At 34.3% G+C, this 12,742-nt stretch overlaps 1 protein-coding gene across 2 annotated transcripts in view; it reads left to right on the top strand.

Moving 5' to 3' along the window:
• Nucleotides 1–12,742, top strand: part of Mcm5 (Minichromosome maintenance 5) — a 288,604-nt gene that overhangs the window by 20,881 nt on the left and 254,981 nt on the right. The gene's annotated exons all lie outside the window — the stretch shown is intronic.

Genomic DNA, 12,742 nt, shown 5'->3' with positions numbered 1-12,742 from the left:
CAAATCTTTGCACAGTAATGTTATTTTTCTCATTACTACACTGATTTCTTGAGCTTCTTTTATGTATGTGAGCAATAATCCCCTTGGTCTGGTCATCTAATGGTATCTTCCATAATACTTCCTCTGCTGGACATTCCATTTATTTTACTATGGCTTTTATTTTTATTTACAGACCTTTTAAAATGTTGCCACATAATCCATTCCAGTACTCAGATTTTCATCTCCATTTCTTAAAACCAGATTCCTCATCTCTTCTTATTATATTCTTTATTAATCTGCATAACATTTTCATGTTCTCAATATATATTTTCTTCTAGCATATGCTCAACCCAACTTTATATCTTTACATCTTTAATTGTTAATTATTTTTTTGCATGGACCTTTCTCTGATTATAAACATTTCTATCATCATTTATTTGATCAAGTGTTAATCAACTTTTGAAAAGCTTTTTTTTTTTTTTGACTTAACTGCTTCAACTCTTTCATTCCACCAGTGTGTTTCTTTTCCTATTTTGCTTCTACATATTTTTCCACATACACACACACACCTTCTTTTCCTATCATTTATAATCATAGTTTTTCAAGTATGATTAAGGAAATATATATATCCAAAAATATGCATATAACAATTTATGATGATAGTCTGTTAAATGAACGTCACAGAGTTGCTGTTTGTGACAAATGGTAAATGTCAAATGATTCATGAGTCTCATCTTCAAAAAGAACTTGACTTAGTTATTGCCATAACTAGAGCTCTACAAATTATGCAGAATCCTACACTACATGAAAAAAATGTACTTGCCCAAACTTTCCTTCATCAATTTCCTGATATGTACCCCCTTTCCTTCCAATGGGTGTTCTATGACAGCTTACTATGACATTAGTCCATGATTAAGTTTACACCATTACCAATCTCCCATCAGCAATTTTCCTCCAAATCAATCTATTACTTGTGAGCACTCCAATGTTGTTATATCTAACATTTCATCCTTCTAAGGCACCACTTCTGACCGAATCAATCCACCAAGACTTTGGTCTTCCTCTGGATCTCTTTCCTGCCATCTTGGCATCGCATATCCATTTTGCTGCCAGTGTTTGTTTCTATTTAAGGGCCGTACTACCTTTGATTAGCTCTGCTGATGCATTCTTGAATGTTAATAATGTCAAGTTCCTTTCCACTATCTTCAATTTTAATATGATTCTGCCATTGATGTCATTGGCTCATTCTCCTAATTTTTTTCATAACTCTCATATCTGTGGTCTCTAATCTTTGATCAAGTGCTTTATTTTTAATTCAACTCTCAGATCCATAACTTAAAACTGGGTTGAACACTGTCAACCTAGTTTTAAGTTATTGATTTGGTGTTTTGAGTGCTGAATAAATTTATTCCATATAAATTCATTTAGCTAGCTAACCACCATGCCAGCTTTGCTTATTCTATTGTCTATTTCCAGACTTAACCTGCCATCTTCTCTAGACTTGCACTATGTTTAGGAGTACATCATCATCTGCATAAAGCAAAGAGCTAAGTTTGACATCTCTAGTTTTAATATCAGGTTTGATGCCACTTTATTTTATAATGTAATCGATATAGATGTCTGCGCGGTTAGCCTAGTGACTTTGCAACCATGGGGAAGGAGTGTCCTAGGTTCGATTCCCGTCGGAGACGTGAGGAGCTGAAGGATCTTCCTCAGCCATAGCCAAGTTAGCCGGTCTTGGGCGCGGGCAGTAGGGTTTTTTCCGCCAGTTTATCTGGTGTTTTTCATCTCACAAGCAGGCAAACCGGGCCCTTGAACACACAGGGATACAGTCAAGAATACCTTGAGGCATAGGAGTGACCATTCTATCCTCGTATTTCGGTTACGAAATCCAAGCATGCTTGGAAGGTTGTGGGCCTTAAAGGCCTGTTAAAGCCATTGGGATAGGAATCCATATAGATGATGAATAAGATTGGAGATAATGTGCATCCTTTCTTACCCCTGATTTTACATGAAACCATCTTCCTGTTATATTTCTGTGTATAATGCTCCATTCACTCCATATAATTGTGTTGTTTTGAAAAGCTTTTTCTCTGGGCACCTTGTCATATGCCTTTTCCAGATCTACAAAACATAAGCACATTTGTTTAAAGGATTTTATAGGACAGATGTAGGGGATATGTTTTAATAAGGAAATATCGTGAGTAGACATACGAATTAAAAATTATGATAACGGAATTAACTTGCGTAAATAATATTTTGCATGAGCTAATTCTGTTATTTTAATTCATGTAGGGGGTATATTTCAGCACTTGACTAGAGGGGGACCAGAACAAGTGGTCATCCCTGAAACTTGAATAAAGGTGTGGTCAGTAAGGGTCTGAGAACTAGATTTTTTGCTTGGAGAGTGGTGAATAAGTGGAATGGGTTTGCCAGTCAGTTGTAAGTGCTTTGTCTGTTAATGGATTCAAGGAGAGGTATGATAAATTGGGTCTCCCACGATGAGTCTTCGGACTCTATAAGAGGTGTCCATATTATAATAATAATATCCTTGTCATATTCCCATGATTTCTCAACTATTTGTATTAAAGTGAAAATTTGATCTTGACAACCTCTATTTGGCCTGAACTCAGGTTACTGTTCACCACGTTTCTCTTTCACAATCTTTCTCAACCTCTCTTTTCAAGTATGCTTGCATAAATCTTACCTGGAACATTTAGTAGAGAATTTCCTCTGTAATTCTCACCTTAGTTTTATTCCCTTTTTTTAATAGATGGATACTATGAGAATTCTACTCCAATCATTGGAAATCTGACCTTCTGATCAGACCCTCTGAATTCTGCAGTATAGCCATTGCAAAACGTTTATACTTTCATACTTAAGCATTTTTGGTCAAATATCATCTACTCCATATGCCTTTCCACATTTCAAGTTTTTGACTGCTTTTTCTATCTCAAGTATTGATATGATTCTTTGCATTCCTCCTGGAAATTTTCTAGTATGGTTTTGTCACTTTGGTTCATTTAACAGTTTTTCAAAGTAATTACTCCAGACATCTAGGATATTCTTATCAGTTTTCATGTCACGTTTATCATCTTTGATTACTTTTAAAGTACTATCTCCTGTATTTCTAAGCTTCTTCAATAGCCTCCAGAACATTTTGCCATCTTCCTGATATTTTATTTTCTATATTCTTACCAAAGTCCTTCTATGACTTTTGATTAGTTACTTTTACACACAGCTTAAAGATGCTTTTTCATTTTTTTCCTGTATTCTTTTAGAGCATCTGCCATCTTATTTGCTAGGAACTTGTGGCATGCTTTCTTCTTTCCAGGATTGTTTCTTTAACTTCTTGTGTTCACCATTATTTTTCTATCCTTGCAGACAACTTCACCACATACCTCCCTAGCCAAATCAGTCGTGTTTTGAGTTTTCCATTGAGACTGCAAGGTTTGGTTCTTGTTTTCAATTTGTTTCATTTTTTTCTTCAATAATATTTGTGTAGTTGAATCTACCTACCTTCAAGTCAAGCCTTCCTTCCTCCATCCCAATTTTTTAATGATATGTTGCAATGGAAATCAATAGGAGTTCCATAAATTAATTAATGGTGCTGTGTAGTTACTTTGTAGAACAGTTCTGGTGTAAGAATCATTCCCAAATGTCAGTAAATAATAAAAATAGGAAGAACAGTAAAAACTATTGTTTTTGGGAAAGTATGATTGTTAACATTAATTTTTTTTACTGAAATGGTCCTTTTATATTACATATATTCTTCTGTGTTTTTTTTTTTTTTTAATTAAAAAAAGTGTTTAGAAAGTTATTTTTTATTACATAAAATTTTTTCTATATTATTCAGTCTAAAGCTGCTCGCCAGCTGGCAAAATCTACTCGCCATGGGTGCATGGGGGAGTGTATTTGTCAACTCCTGGCCATAACTGTTTTCTTGGCCTTCCTCTTCCTTTGTGTCCATCAGTTGATCTTAGGGAACACGAGCACTGAACATGGGTGAGGGTGGATGATTAAGTTGATGTCCAAACTGGCTGGCTTTCTTCACAATTGCAGAATTTATCACATTTGATTACTTGCTTTGGGTTGCTTAAGAATTGAAGCTAGATGACTTAGAGGAGACTTCCATATTGCTTTACAAGAAATGGAGAGAACTGACCAGTAATTCTACCCTAAATCTCCAATCCTTGCTTTCTTGTAGTGCACCCCCATTAGTAGACAAGTTATAATTTTTATTTCATCCTTCCCTTGCTTCGTTTTTTGTTCTTTACTTAAACTTTGTGAAATGTCGCGAAGGATCGACTACCACCAGTTATTTATTTCTACTACATCTTATGTTCTCACACTATAGTCTAACAAATTTATTTGTTTTTTTTTTGACTGTGCCAGTTAGATCATGTATTCGAGTGCGAGATTATAAGATTTTTCAACTTAAAGACAAAGCAGATATTGTATGTATTCCCCATTTATGTTAATCTTTACCTTTAATTAGCTGTGGTTGATCATTGATCACTTAATCTTATGCTGATTTGAATTTTTCTGGATAGTGCATTGACAGAATCAGTCCAGTGTGTTTTATTTAATTAAATGGTTGTTCACAACCATTTAATTAAATAAAAAATGACTATTTACACAGTCTGATCCATATTAATATATATATAAATATTTTTTAAAAGAATAGAATGACATATAAAACGAGAGCAAAGGAAAAAGGTTTAATAGTATCACACGACTAGTTTCGGCTTTTTACAGCCTTCTTCAGGTGTTTTCATAAAAGAAAAGAAAAAACATTAAACATTGAAGATAAAAACTGCGAACAGCACAGGAAAGTCACTATACATATTTAACGTGAAAACATTGTAGTTAACATATTCAAAGCTGTTCCTTCGTTGGCCACATTGTTAGCTGAGTGTGTGCATATAGCATCTCGTGAGCACCGGTATTTGATCACAGCAGCATGACAGTCTGGGAGATTGTAGCTTAAATTATTATTTAAATGTACAGGGTTGAGGATGATTTCTCTAGATTCTACAATTTTCCTCTCCAATTCTTCATAGCAACGGAAAATGTTGTTAGATCTATCTCAAAGGATTGTATGACTATGGTTTTCATCATCAGAATCAGCCGAAAAAAAGGATATGGCTGGATAAAGCACTGGCACGTGTTCTCTTGTAAGTGATGTCCCTCCTGTGCTCCTCCATGTGCAATTCAAATTGTAGAATCTAGAGAAATCATCCTCAACCCTGTACATTATAATAATTTGAGCTACAATCTCCCAGACTGTCATGCTGCTGTGATCAAATACTGGTGCTCACGAGATACTATATGCATGCACTCAGCCAACAATGTGGCCAATGAAGGAACAGCTTTGAATACGTTAACTACAACGTTTTCACGTTAAATATGTATAGTGACTTTCCTGTGCTGTTCGCAGTTTTTATCTTCAATGTTTAATGTTTTTTCTTTTCTTTTATGAAAACACCTGAAGAAGGCTGTAAAAAGCCGAAACTAGTCGTGTGATACTATTAAACCTTTTTCCTTTGCTCTCGGTTTATGTCATTCAGTTCTTTTAAAAAATATGTTTAACAACACACAGTAAATCAACCTCAATGCATATATATATATTTGAAAAAAATAGATTTAATGACTCCAAGACCGAGATAACATATAAAGATTTTAATGATAAATACTACTAGTTTCGGCATATAGCAGCCTTCTTCAGGTATTTATAAAGGAAAGGAATACTAATAAACATTGAATTATTTAAACAAACTGGAAATTACAGGTACAAACTGCCTCACATAATCGATACATAAAAACGTTGTATTTTTCAAGTTGTTCCAACTGGCGTGCCATTGTTTGTTGCAATTGTGCGTGCAAGTTCACGTGAACGCCAATATTGAATAACTGCAGCATGGCTATCTGGGATGTTATAACTTAAATTATTATTTAAGTGGACCGGGTTCAATAGGATTTCCCTTGATTCTATGATTTTCCTTTCAAACTCATCTTCACAGCGAAAAATATTTTCTGATCTATTCCAGCATACAGAGTGGCTTTGTTGGTCATCATTAGGATTATTTGAAAAAAGAACATGACTGGATAACGCAGTTGCATGAGATCTTTTGTATGAGATGTCTCTCTTATGCTCTTCTATGTGTTGTTCAATAGATTTGTTAGTTTGACCAAAGTATGGGATATTGCAATCACACCACAATTTATATACTCCAGGGTACTTAAGGTTGTGATGAGTAGGTTTTGGATGGCTGATTAGAGAGCGGATTTTTGGAAGTGTGGTGAAGAAGGTCCTGATATTATATTTTTTAAGGACTTTAGCTATTTTCTTAGAGACTAAGAAAATAGCTAACACATATACACACACACACACACACACACACACACACACACACACACACACACACACACACACACACACACATTTGCATTACATTACAATTCTTTTAGTTTCAATTTGTCCTGATTCAGACTTAGTTCTATGTTTCTTCCCTTAAAGTTAAATCATAATCTAGAATATCCTGCTAGTCTGTGCTGTGAACAATACATACACAAACTGAAAATAAGGCATGCCTTGAGCAAGCTTAATTCGATATTAAATTACATTATCCAGTACAATACTCTTCTTCTTACAATAATTACTTATGCACAGTTTAGATTAAGACAAATTTAGTGAGCTTATTTCAATATTTACTTTCAATCCTATTGTACCCATAAGCAGGTGCACTTGATGTGTATTCTTGTTCGGGAATATCACATATATAAGTACTTACAATTCTCATTCAGCCTGCCTTTCACATGAATCTTTTGTCCACACAAAAGTGCTCCTTTTTTTTTTCTTCTGCTGGCTTGTTCATGACCTCCCACCAGTTTTCTTCTTTGTTCAATCGATTATTCTATGCCCTCTGGAACCCTTAACATGGTGGCAATGTGCAGCTCCTTCTTAGCAAGACTTACGATGATCGACACAATACTTCTCATGGCAGTGGATCTAGGTAGGAGAAGATTGAGAAATCTAAGACCTATGATGCATCTCTTTCGATTACCGACAATGGACCTCACATGGCGGCAGACCCAGGTAAGAGAAGATTGAACAACCTAAGACAAAATCCTTCTCAGTGTTTCACCTTATAAAGGCCTGAACTTCTGTTGTACACATGCATGCATCTCTCGAAACTTCCATATATGGTCATGTATTGACATCCAGACGTGATGACATCATCTTTTGAAATTGCCATATACGGACATGGGTTAATAGTGTTACATAACGATGTCATGCACCACATTATATTAACAAAGACCCATGATTAAGTTATTACAAATACAAGATTATTATAGACAATATTGACATTTCTTTAAGTTCAATCTCCTTAGAAAAAACATGTAAAAACAACATTATAAATTACTTATCATGAGATTTTACAGGAATCCATCTGGGTATGGGATGAATGAGACTGGGCTGGCAATTTTGGATTTAGCCAACCAAATTGTATTGTGTACTCCTTAAACCAGAGGCCATATAGTACTAAAGAGATGAAATATCATGCTGCAGCATCACCCAGTTATTTAAACAAGTCCTCTGATGGTTTCTTCAGGGAACTACTATGAACATTTGAAAGTCGACTATAACAAACTTAAACTTGACACTAGCAGAATTCAAGATAGGTACCATCAGTATAAGAAGTAATAAGGAGAGGAATGAAATGGAAGGAGAATTAGGAAAGTACCATGTTAACATTATTTCTCTTGCTGAAAACAGATTAGTTTCTCCTAAATGACAAGATGTTATATTCAGGGAGTAATGGTCAGGTAAAGAAAGGAGCAGCTAAAGTATTCAATATAGTGAAATTTTCTTGAATGTGAGGCAGTATTAAGTAGTGACATTGGCAAATAATAAAATGGGGAACTGAATAATGAGACATTTTATGCCTATGATTCTATAAAGTCTCCATTAAGCTGGAAGTGGAGGAATTTATTGAGTCATTAAGAAGGAATCTAACATAAAAGTTGGCCCCTTGTTCGAGAACAACAGAGAAGGAACTGAATATCAGACATACAGAAATGTGCTCTGAAAATTTAGAGAAAAAAACAAAGCTAATAAAAATAATGCCAAGCACCTGCTGGATTTCTGTTTAGGATATGGACTAGTTACACTAACATCATGTTCCAGAATAAAGATATGCATAAATTCACAAGACCAGAATAAATAAGAATAGTCTCATTGAGTGTGTTATTTGATATATCTTACTGATTGTTCAGAAGATGAAAATGCAGCAGATTTGAAATTGGAAGCTGAAACATGATCATCATCATCATATTGAAAAGAAAAATATGTAAGGAAGTTTTTAAAAGAATCAAAGTGGAGCTTTTTCCAGAGTCTAAACTTATAGACTCACATATACAAATGTTCAAGAAAAAGTGAGTTTGAAATGCAGAATGAAGCATGTCTTACTAGCATACTTTATAAAGAAACATGGATATTATTTGTGCTTGTGGTACCACAGAAGTTTCCCCTAAAGTGAAAGTATTTTTCAAATCATTAGAGAAGACAGCTGACAAAGGAAATGGAAGAATTGGTCCTGAGGAGATGTAAGCAGCAGGATTAGAAATGAATTCCAAGCATACAGAATGTTTTGGAAAAATTTGAAGAGAAAAGGGCAATGTCAATAATAATGAAAAGTGCCTACTGGATTTCTGTTTATTTAGGATGCAGACTAGTCATCACTAACATGATGCTTCTACAAATTGACATGGAGAGAAGACAAAAAAAAAAAGTCTTATTGACTTCATTTTCTTTATAGTGATATCTTCACAATGGATTAGGTGACCAGAGTGTACACAGAGGATTTGAATATCAAGCAGATTAAAAAAACAACAACAGAATATTGCATTGAAAAGAAAAATATGTAAGTTTTAAAAGGAATTCAAAGTCAAGTATTTTTATTTTAGATCACCTATAGACTTATTTCACCTATAGATTTGTATATTATTTCTTAAATAATGTACAAATATTATTTAAGAAAAATAAATTTGAAAACAAGAATGAATCTTTGGTGATTCATTGGCAAACAGAAGAAAACATTGATTGACAGCTAGGGAGATATAAGGTTTGTTGCAAGGAGAGAGAAATTACAGCTCCATGATGGATGCAGTAAGTTAGAAGACATTCACACATTCTCATTCTTGGAAAAGAGAGTATATTGAAACTTCTTAGCATGTAAGTCAGTAAATATCCTAAAAGAATATAAAGAAAAATGTGAGAGCTAAGTTATGTGTAAAAGCACCTAACCTGAAATTATGCAAGATTTGGGTAAAAATATAGCAGATAAATATCAGGAATAGGACAAAATGTTCTGTAGGCTGTTAAAAAAAAAAAACTTAGAAATGGAGGGAAAATTTCAGTAAAAGGTGAAATGAACACTGAAACTAAAGACAATTCTGGATACTTCTGAGGAATAATTACTTTGAATGACTGTTAAAGGAAACAAGTAGTGACTGTACAGTAGCATAAAATACATTATTGTTCCACTGATAATAGAGTTTGACTAACAAAGCATGCTCACATAAGGGAAGAGGCATTGAAAAGCAGTTCGTCTATGAATGATAAGAAATCTCACAGGCTTTCCTTTTATTGCATGATCGCTCACAAGAAACACGATAATGCAAATTAATGCATTTTTACTCGGTAAATAGCAACAAAATTTCCCCTGTTGGCGACTTTTGGTACTTTTTTTTTTCGTTAAATCGAATCCCCATGTTCCACTGTGTACGTCTACCGAATATTGGTGTGTTTTGTCCAATACATTACTCGTAGAGGGCTCTGAACACTTGACGTTATTTTATAATCATCCGGTATAAAGGAATGCAATGAGTATATATGAATACATCATTAAATTCATGATGTGTACCCTCAGCATGTGTACAGGACGTTATGCCAGTATTACATGAAACCTTTACACCATTATGAATTTTCTATCAACAATTTTCCTCCAAATTAATTGTAATCTGTCAGATCTTATATTTTGGTTCTTATAAAACACTTCTTATTGTATCAGTCCATCTAGATCATGGTCTTCTTCTGGGGTTTTTACCTGTCCTCGTGTCAATAAATACGTTTTGCTAACCTTTCCTTTCATTCTTTTTGTGACTATGCTACATGAGATTAGCTCTGTTTGCATGTTCCTGAATGCTAATAATATTAGGTTCATTCTTAATATTCTTATTTTTAATGTGATTCTGTTATTGATACCATCTGTCCGTACATTTTCTCTTTATTCTCTCACAGCACATGCTGACTTACTTATAAAGAGTACCAGGAAGTTTTGATATGGTTTCTTCTTTTCCTTGGCTGTCTCTTTAATTTTCTAAGTCCACATGGATTTGATATTTCTATCCTTGCAGACAACCTTACAACATGCCTCTCTGGATGAATCGATGAATGTTTTTCTCCTCAGGGTATTCCACTAGGTCTATAAGATTTAATTTTTGTTTTTTTTTGGGGAGGGGGGAATAATGTTATCTTTGATTTTGCGGTTCATTTCCAAATGCAACTCAACTTTGATTCTTTTAAAAATTTTCTTGCACACTTTTCTTTTTGATATGATATTCAATCTTATTCTGCTGAAAGCTAAGTGGTTGATTACTTTCTGTTTCAAATCCTCTGCATATCCTTGTGTTTTTATTCAGCTTGAAAACATCACTAGCACCAATAATACAGTTGATGAGACTTATCTTATTTCTTGTCTTTTTCTCCATGTGTATTTGTGCATATCTTTATGTTGGAACATGGTGTTAGTAATGATTAGACCATGTTTTGAACAATAATCCAGCAGGTACTTATCTTTATTATTAGCTTTACTCTATTCTCCAATTTTTCCTAAAAAATTTCTATATGGCAATCATTTTGTTCTTTCCTGTTTAGATCTCCAACATTGACTACTTTTTCCCTTTCATTATGTCAGCTGCCTTCTTTATAATACCTCAAATTCTTCCTTATTATAACCTGCTGTAGGACAATAGGTACAATAAAGTCTCATTGTCCAGTTTCCTTTCTAATTTTTTTCCCATATCATTCTACATGATGTTGCCAGTCATTCAAGCAGATTATCCTTGTATTTAGTATCGAATACCCTAGCCACTTCTTCTTTTACCCAATCATTATTGCTTGAATATAATATATTGTATTTGTTATTTAGAAGAATTTCACCTATTTTTGTCTTCTTTGTTTCGGTAGACAACTTATGCCAATGATGAGACTTATCTTAGCCAGTCGGGCATGGACAGCAGGGTTTTTCTCCCCAGTTTATCTGGGGTTTTTCCTCCCACAAGTAGGCAAACCGGTCCCATGAACACACGCAACTACAGCCATAGGACATACTGGGGAGGCATAGGGCTAGTCACCTTATCCTTGAGATGGGTATGACTTAGGGCTTAAGATAGCTCTGTAACAGACCAGTAGGCCTAATACGTAGAAGGAAGAAGAACTTATGCCAATCTGGTATTTCTCCATTTCATCTGTTAGGTTCTTTTCTGTTGATGCTTCTTATGTTAACAGTGCCAAACTTCAGTTTTTCTTTCGGTGATTTGGAGTTTGTGCAGTTTGTTCCACTATATGACTTTCCATTGTTCACCCTGTTGCCTAAAAACAGTAGAATTGCTATCTAGAATATCTAGAATTGCATGTTAGATAGGCAACGTCTATCTAGCATGCAATTCTGTCATGTTGTACCATCATTTTATTTTGGTTCAGTTCAATTAGAATACAATTTGGTTTGCCAAATCCAAAATTGCCACATATCCTTTTTCATTCAGTATACTGGTAGATATCTACAAACAGGGTGCACACAACAAGGTGAGGATTGGACATTAGGTCAGTAGCCCAGATTGATTCTCAACATTCTTTAAAAGGTTGTGAAGAAGTCTCTTCCCATTTGTCTAGCTTTGATCTTTATGCATCCTCACATATCAATACATGAGTTAGAGAAAGTTATCAAAAGTCTGAAATGTTGAAAGGCATCTGGAATAGATGATGATGATCAACAGCTTTCTTCAGTCCACTGCTGATGAATACTTCATGCTTCTTCCATTTTAGCCGATCTTATGCATTTCTCTCTCATAAATGGCCATAACATCTTGTTATTTTATCATCTCATTTTACTGCTAGTCTACTTAGTTTCTGATAACCAGTTTTTTTATGTCCATTCTATTGTTCTCTTTACTCATCTGTTGCGAGACATTTTCATCTCATCACATGTCAAATAGATGATATTTGACCTGAAATACCCAAATATGGAGGTAGAGAAATTTTACCATAGCTATACTATATCATTCAGAAGGCCTGGTTTAGAAGTTTGAATTTGCATGATAGGAGAATAGCTCTCATTGTCCCATCTGTGAAAATGGAAATAAAACAATATGAGAAGTATAGATTCATTTATTTACTAAGTGTTCAATAAAGATATATGCAAGCATACTTGAGAAGAGGCCAAGAAAAATTGTGAAAGAGAAACTTGGAGAAGAAGCTGGGTTCAGGACATTTAGAAGTTATCAGGATCAGAATTTACTTTATTATAAATATTTGATAAATCTTGTGACTAGGTCATAGCTATAAAATCTTCACATGCATTATACCAAGTAGAATCTAGACTTTAATGAATGAGACAATAGAAGATCAAGCAAGCTTCAGACCTGAGAGGTCTACTATGGAACATATTTTTATGTTTAATAGCCTGGCTGAAAAGAA

This window comes from Typopeltis vanoorti, chromosome 1 (genome assembly GCF_054136105.1).
Source record: "Typopeltis vanoorti isolate ZY-2024b chromosome 1, IOZ_Tvanoo_1.0, whole genome shotgun sequence".
In the NCBI taxonomy this organism is placed as follows: domain Eukaryota; kingdom Metazoa; phylum Arthropoda; class Arachnida; order Uropygi; family Thelyphonidae; genus Typopeltis; species Typopeltis vanoorti.
The sequence above is the reverse complement of the archived record's forward strand: the minus strand, read 5'-3'. Positions and strand labels throughout refer to the sequence as shown.